Source organism: Oratosquilla oratoria, chromosome 5 (assembly GCF_046742065.1).
Source record: "Oratosquilla oratoria isolate Oo_2021 chromosome 5, ASM4674206v1, whole genome shotgun sequence".
NCBI classification, from domain to species: domain Eukaryota; kingdom Metazoa; phylum Arthropoda; class Malacostraca; order Stomatopoda; family Squillidae; genus Oratosquilla; species Oratosquilla oratoria.
In genome coordinates, this window is record NC_134781.1 from 61172306 (window position 1) to 61179805 (window position 7500).

Below are 7500 nucleotides of genomic sequence, written 5' to 3' on the forward strand. Positions count from 1 at the left end.
ATATACGTTAATATAAATATATATATATATATATATATGTATATATGAATATTTGTTTGCGTGTGTGTGTGTGAATGTGTGAATGTGTGTGTGTGTGTGTGTGTGTGTGTGTGTGTGTGTGTGTGTGTGTGTGTGTGTGTGTGTGTGTGTGTGTGTGTGTGCGTGGGCGAGTGCAAGTGTGAATCCTTGTACACAGGTAATACGTGTTAGTAAAACTGAACTAATGCAAAGGTGTGTAATGCTTTAATTACATAACCAGAATCAAGGAATATTTCAGTACCTTTGCTCGCGACAACACTATACTCAACAGAAAGTCAAAATATGACACAACGGACGTGGAAACAGGGGAAAAATAAAGGCCAAAAAATGATAAAAGAAGGACGGAGAGGAAGACGTGAATAACGAGGAGAAAAGGATGCTGGGGGGAGGCAAATGTGAGCAGCGGAGGTGGAGGAGGAAGAGGAGGAAGAGGAGGAGGAGGAGGAGGGAGTGGAGGACGTAGAAGAGGTGGTGGGGGAACTCTTGACTTCGCAAGCTGGAGACTCTTGAGTGTAGTGGCGACCCGCGATCTCGACTGGACGAGGAGCCCCGGAGAAGGAAAGAACAGAAGAAGAAGAGGGAGAGTTGGTCGGGGCGGTGGTGTTGAGGAGGAGGTGAGGAGGGAGGAGGGAGGAGGAAGGAAGGAAGAGGAAGAAAGGAGGAGGAAGAAAGGAGGAGGGAGGAGGGAGGAGGGAGGAAGGAGGAGGGAGAAAGGAGGAGGAGGGAGGAGGGAGAAGGGAAGGAGGGATGCGGGGGAGGAGGGGAGAGGGAGGAGGGAGGAAGGAGGAGGGAGGAGGGAGGAGGGAGGAAGGAGGAGGGAGGAGGGAGGAGGGAGAATGGGTTAAAAAGGAAGAGGGATGAAGGAGGGAGGAGGTGAGGTGAGAGGGACAAAGGTAGAGGGAGAAAGGGGTTAGGAATAACGGTGAGAGGAAGAAGAAGAAAAGAGGAAAGAGGGAAGAGAGAGGAGGAGGAAGGAAGAAAGAGGAAGGAAAATGAGAAGGAGATAGGAGGAATCAAGTTAGAGAAAAGGAAAAGAGGGAAGGGGGGAGGGGGAAAAGAAGAGGAGGAAGAATGAAAGGGGAAAGAGGAGAGAGTAATAAGGAGGTGAATTGGAGGTGGAGGAAGGAGGAGGGACGAAGGAGGAAGGGGAAGGACAAGGGTGGAAGAAGGAGGGGGAAAGGAGGAGAGGGAAGGAGAAAGGGATAGGAGAAGGGGGGAAGGAGAAGGGGGAAGGAGGAGTGGGAAGGAGAAGAGGTGAATAGAACATCTTTTTGTTATGAAGAGAAAACGAGAGGCAAGTGGTGGCAGTGGTGAGGAAGTGGTGAAAAAATGACTGTGGTAAAGAGTTGAAAGGAGTACATTGGTGGTGGTAAAAATGTGGCAAAAATGGAGGTGAGACAGAGGGTGGAAGAATCGGTGATAATGGTGGTAAGGGACAAATTTATAGGGATATTGATATAGGTGGTGGTAATGAGATAGAAAAAGAGGAAGAAGATGAGGTGAATGAGTAGAGGAAAGAGTAGAGGGAGGAGGAGGAGGAGGAAGAGGAGGAGGAGGAGGAGGAGGAGGAGGAGGAGGAGGAGGAGGAGGAGGAGGAGGAGGAGGAGGAGGAGGAGGAGGAGCAGGTCGAGAAAAAAGAGGGAAAAAGAGGAAAAGGAGAAAAAGAAAAGGAGAAGAAAGAGGAGAAGGGAAAATTATAAAGCAATTGAGAGGGAGGAGGAGTAGAAGGAAATAGCTGAGGGGGAAGAGAAGGAGGAAAGGGTCAGTGGTGTTTGGAATAATAGCGATGAGAAAACAAGGGAAGACAACAGTGATGATGAAGAGTCGGGAGTGGCCTGGCCAGTGTTGGGAATGAGAGAACAATAGAAAAAGAGAAGGAGGGAAGGAAAGAGGGAACAAAGGAGGAGAGGAGAGAAGATAGGAAGGAAGGAAAGGGAAAAGGAGAAGGAAGGAAAGGGAGAAGGAAGGGAGATGGAAGGAGGGAAGAAGGGGAGGAAGGAAGGAGCGAAGGAAGGAGGAAAGGAAGGAAGGAGGGAAGGAGGGAAGGAGGGAAGGAGGGAAGGAGGGAAGGAGGGAAGGAGGGAAGGAGGGAAGGAGGGAAGGAGGGAAGGAGGGAATAAGAGAAGGAGAGAAGGAGGGAGGGAAGGAGACGGAAGGCTGACGTAGTGGCCTTAGCAGCTGGTGTGGAATGGGTCTTCTTGGAATGGGAATGGGTCCCGGGGTGTGCAGAAGTGGGAATCAGGGCGTAATGTGAGAGTTGGGGTGGGGGGGACTAGGAGGGAGGGGAGAGGAAGTGTAGGAGAGTGGGAGAGGGGTGGGGGAGGGCGAGGGTGGGGGGTTCTGATCGTTGGTCTCGAGCCGCGCTCTAGGTGATGGAGATTCTGCTGATGGCAGCGTCTGTCGCGGGAGATCGGTGGCGGCGGCTGTTGGAGATGGTGGAGGAGGTCGTGAAGGATCGGTAATGGTGGGGGAGGGGGAGGGGGAGGGGGAGGGGATAGTGGAAGGGGGGAGGGAAATTTTGTGAGTGTTGAGTAGACGGTGGTGGTGTCCAGTTTGGTACAAATGGAATTCGGTAGTTTAGGCTGGTGTTGCTTAAGGCCAGAATGGTGCAAATGGAACCCCATAGGTTTCAGCTGGTGGTGATAATAGTAGCGATAGTAATGTTGGGTGTGGCTATGGGAACAGAACAACACTAGCCACCTTTCTAGATCGCTTTATCTGACATCAAAATTCTTCGTTTTCCTTCCAAGTCGCCAGATGATTTGATTCATATTTTGGGATGCTCTTTGTCCATCACAGGGGTAACTAATCTTAATCTAACCTTTTCAGTATTTTCTACCGTCAGGTGATTTTATTCAGCTGGGTGGTCCTCTCTGTACTCAAACGAATAAGGCATTAATGTCAAAAGTACAAATGGTCAGGAAAGTGACCAATGAAAAGTAACAAGAGGATGAGGAAGAGGAGGAATGAGAAAGGAGACAAGCGTAGCTAAGAATTGGAAGGAAGAGGGAAAGGAAAGTAGAAAATATATAGAAAGATGGAAGTGAAAAAATTATGGATTACGGTGAGAAAAAATGAAAAACCAGAAAGCAGGAAAGTAAGGAAGGAAAAGGAAGAGTAGGAAGAGACAAGAAAAGTAGGAGAAAAGATGAAGAGGAAGAAAAGACAGGGGGAGGAGGGGAAAGAAGACGAAGAGAAGGAAGAAGAGGAAAATGAAGAAGATAGGAAAAAGAACAAGGAGGAGGAAAAGAAGGAAGGGGATGAGGAGGAAGAGAAGGAAGGGGATGAGGAGGATGAGAAGGAAGGGGATGAGGAAGAAGAGAATGAAGGAGATGAGGAGGAAGAGAAAGAGGGGGATGAGGAAGAAGAGAAGGAAGAAGAGAAGGAGGAAGAGAAGGAGGGGGATGAGGAAGAAGAGAAGGAAGAAGAGAAGGAGGAAGAGAAGGAGGGGGATGAGGAAGAAGCGAAGGAAGGAGATGAGGAGGAAAAGAAGGAAGGGGATGAGGAGGAAGAGAAAGAAGGGGATGAGGAGGAAAAGAAGGAAAGGGATAAGGAGGAAGAGAAGGGAGGGGATGAGGAAGAAGAGAAGGAAGGAGATGAGGAGGAAGAGAAGGAAGGAGATGAGAAGGAAAAGAAGGAAGGGGATGAGGAGGTAGAGAAGGAAGGGGATGAGGAGGATGAGAAGGAAGGAGATGAGGAAGAAGAGAAGGAAGGAGATGAGGAGGAAGAGAAAGAAGGGGATGAGGAGGAAGAGAAGGAAGGGGATGAGGGGGGAATAATAAATGAGGCAGAAAAGGAGAGGTTGAATTGGGAAAACGAAGAGCATAGGTGGAAGAAATAACTTCACTACAGAACATAACACGTGAAACTGAAGAAAATAGCCCATTGACGGCCAGAACAGAGGGCATGAGAGCCGCCTCGGCTCTCACGACCTGTTTTGACGTTTGCCAAAATAAAATCAGTCAAGGAAACTATGCTGAAAGGAAAAGGTGATGATGCTATTTAAGATTATGTCGTGGTGCCTCATTTGGCTTCTATTACAGCTCAAGACAGACAATTTTGTTCAGTTGATGGAACAATCAGAGAGGAAGCGGTGAGGAAAAGAGTAATCGATCGACAAAAGCCCGGTGTCAGAACCCAAATTCTTTGATTATCATAAGTCAACTAAAAAAGACAAAAAAAAAAGACCAACAAACAAATAGATAAATATATAAGTAAATGAATAAGTAAAATTAAACAGATAAATAAATATACATAAACATATATATATATATATATATATACATACGCACACACACACAAACACACGCACACACACACACACACACACACACACACACATATATATAGACTACATATATATATATATATATATATATATATATATATATATATATATATGCTGGTAAATTGTGACAAGTTGATAAAGGTGGAAAAAGAAGCATAGAGCGAAACCGGTCAGGAATAAACTCAGGAACTCGGAAGTAGACCCGTGACTTCTTTTTCTACCGTCATCATATATATATATATATATATATATATACATATATATTCTACTATATATATATACACATACATACATATATATATATATATATATATATAAATATATATATATATATATATATATATATTATATATAGGTATATATCAAGGACTACTATTACACAGGACGTGCGCACCCAGATCCCTGGGTCCGCTAGCGGAGGCCATTGCTTTCTTTATAACCTAACATTTTATATTGGACAAATATATTAAAGCTAGAAAACTAACATTGTATATAGGACAAATATATCAACTATTGACTTATTCAATGCAGTATAAGTTAATATAAACTTTTATAGTGAAATAAGAAATTATTTTTAAGGCACTGTTATGCTTTGAAATGCCAATTTAGCCGGACTTAACAAGTATTATTGTATGAGGTTAGTGGACACCAGGGTTGGCGTTTTGTTTTTATCTTTTTAAAAATATAAAAAATAGATTTTTTTTATTTAAATCAGGTTTATTTGATTTAAATAGATTTTTTTTATAGAATTTTAAATATTATGGAATTGCTAAAGGACATTTTTAGCATATCAATATAAGGAGATGTGTTATAAAGACTTGCCACAAGTATACAAGGAACGGTATAAGCCTACATGTATATATCACTGTGCAGCCCACAACAAGTTTCAACAAGATTCTTGTTGAAACTTGTTCTACGTAAGCAGCTTCTCACTGAGTCATTTGCTGCTTTGGAATCAACCAGGAAGGATGTCGTCTGGACCTGGCAGAGTGGTTCCTTCAGGCAGAAAAAATTATCCTGTCTGGGATTATTTTGAAAAACTACCAATAAGTTCTGGCAAATGGTACCGAGCTAAATGCAAAGACTGCAGCCAGAAACTACAGGGCATTGTGTCAAGATTAAGATCTCACAGAGATAAATGCCAAGGTCAGCCACAGCATACAAAAGAAGTAATTGATGACCCAGGTAAATGATTTTACTTGTATTGTGTGCATTTCTCCCTTTTCATACGCAACTATATAAATTTGGTGGACAATGGAGAGCATGTGCAATAAAAATGTGAAGTCCTAAAGAGATGATTCTTCAACTTTATTACTTCTAAATTTGGGTAATGACTATATCACCATAATATACTGTATCCACTCAACTTTGGGGCCTAGATGATTGTTATTTATTTAATTCAACATTGTGTAATATATTTCATAGGTTCCATTGGAATTCAGCCCACATGGGATTCAGCCCAAAGGGATTTAGCCTAACCTAACCCAACTAACCCATTACTTTTAGTGACTTTAAAAGTGGACTGAATCCTGTGTGGACTGAATTCCAAGCCCACCTATTTCATATCCTGTTAATTATTTCCAAATAATTTAGTGGGTTGTGTGAATATGATCATTATCTAAAAAAATAACTACTGTACTCAAAAGTAGCCTAAATCACACTGTATTCATTTATTTATTCATTTATAAATTATGCAATATGCTAAATTTTTCTGTTTCCATTTCAGGATCTGTATCAATAGCTTCAATCACTTCAGCATCGGCTCCACTTGAATTATCTGCAAACCTGACTCCACCATTAAAACGGTCACTATCAGACTCCTCCACAGGCGCCACTTCTGCTAAATAATTTTCATCTAAAAGTCATCAACATCTCTGGACAGATTTATCATAAAAACTTCAGCCTCTCAAAAGGAAAATCTCGACAAAGAATTTGCAAGAATTATATTTGCTACAAATTCACAATTTCGTATTGTTTAGCATCCTCAGTTTCTCAAGATGGTTCAGGACCTGAGTCCAGGTTATATTCCTCCATCCATAAAATATATTGCTGATAAGTACTTGGATCTTGTGTATGAAAAGGAATATAAAAAGTGTGCAGATGACCTGAATAATGAAACTGTATGTCTTTCAATTGATGGGTGGTCTAACATCCATAATGAGCCCATGATATGTGTCACTCTAACAACATCCACTGGTCAGATTTATTTAGTTGACACAATAGACACATCAGGGAAACCTCACACTGCTGAATATCTTCTACAACTTGTACAAAATTCGATCAAGAAGGCTGAACAAGATTTTGGTTGTCACATTGGAAGTGTTGTGACAGACAATGCAGCAAATATCACCAAGATGAGAAAAGTCTTGGAGGAATCGAGTAAACCTGAGCATACCGTCCTCACATACGGCTTATACCGTTCCTTGTATACTTGTGGCAAGTCTATATAACACTGCTCTTTACATTGATATGCTAAAAAAGGCCTTTAGCAATCAGATCGTATATCAGATAACAATCCCACAATATTTAAAATCAATGAAAAAATCTATTCAAATCAAATAAATCTGATTTGAATAAAAAAAAAGAAATTTTTATTATTAAAAAAAAAAAAAAAAAAAAAAAAAAAAAATCACCAACCCTGGTGTCCACTAAACTCACACAATAATACCTGTTAAATCCGGCTAAATTGGAATTTCAAAGCATAACAGTGCCTTAAAAATCGTTTCTTATTTCACTATAAAAGATTATATTAACTTATACTGCATTGAATAAGTCAATAGTTGATATGTACTATATACACTGTTAGTTTTCTAGTTTTAATATATTTGTCCAATATAAAATGTTAGGTTAGAAAGAAAGCAATGGCCTCCGCTAGCGGACACAGGGATCTAGGTGCGCACGTCCTGTGTAATAGTAGTTCTTGATATATATATATATATATATATATATATATATATAATATATAATATAATATATATATGCAAAGTAGACCACTTGGAAAAAGAAACTAACGAAGCAGAGCGCTTTCGTATATTACATCTTTAGTGCAAAAAGTACTTGGTACTTGGCACTTTTTGCACTGAAGATGTAATATACGAAAGCGCTCTGCTTCGTTAGTTTCTTTTTCCAAATGGTCTACTTTGCATAAGTGAATACACGTACCCGTGTTTTTA